Below are 694 nucleotides of genomic sequence, written 5' to 3'. Positions count from 1 at the left end.
TGTTCGATAAGAATCCATCTTTATTTGGCCCGACTACACTTATATACTTTACGAAAAGTCTTAAATATTGTCAAAAACAGCGACGATATGACATCTGACGATGTTTAGAGGAATAACAGTCAAGTTAAGTATTTGTGTGTATGTGTTTGTGTTATTTACGCTGCGTCTGCGTCTCAGATTCCTAAGTGAGGTGTCGGGATAGCTGCACCACGGGCATCCGAACCAGGTCCAGCTCGCTGTGGTAGTGAAAGCAGGCGGCCATAGCGGGGGAGGGGGGGGGGGGAAGGAGGGGGGAGGCGAGAGAGTGATAGAGATAGGGAGGAGGGGGGGGAGAATCAGTGAAAACTTTTCTTGTGTATCTTGTCCTCGAAGAGCGGCAGTGTCTGTTTCCGTAGTGTAGTGGTTATCACGCGCGCCTCACACGCGCGAGGTCCCCGGTTCGATCCCGGGCGGAAACATATTTTTCAATTCCAAGAGTAGTTTCTTGTTATAAAAAACAACGGAGCTCGACAAGGTGCGTGAATACCAAATCAGTTTCGAGTTACGCAATGCTGCCACGCCGTCACTCGTCCCTCCTCTTTGCATTTTCCACCGTTGAAATGCTAATCTTTCTTTACTGCAACACCGTGAAATTGTGTGGTGGCATGACGTGGTAAGCCTATTGACAACCTGCCTGCACGATGCTCTGTCTTGG

The 694-nt window shown here is 48.8% G+C and overlaps 1 non-coding gene across 1 annotated transcript; it reads left to right on the top strand.

Annotated features, from left to right (window-relative positions):
- Window positions 1-385: 385 nt before the first annotated feature.
- On the top strand, window positions 386-458 carry Trnav-cac (transfer RNA valine (anticodon CAC)). Its single transcript has one exon. It is a non-coding gene; the product is annotated as a tRNA-Val (tRNA).
- Window positions 459-694: the final 236 nt, after the last annotated feature.

This window comes from Schistocerca nitens, chromosome 7 (genome assembly GCF_023898315.1).
Source record: "Schistocerca nitens isolate TAMUIC-IGC-003100 chromosome 7, iqSchNite1.1, whole genome shotgun sequence".
In the NCBI taxonomy this organism is placed as follows: Eukaryota; Metazoa; Arthropoda; class Insecta; order Orthoptera; family Acrididae; genus Schistocerca; species Schistocerca nitens.
This window is presented reverse-complemented; position numbering and strand designations above follow the sequence as displayed.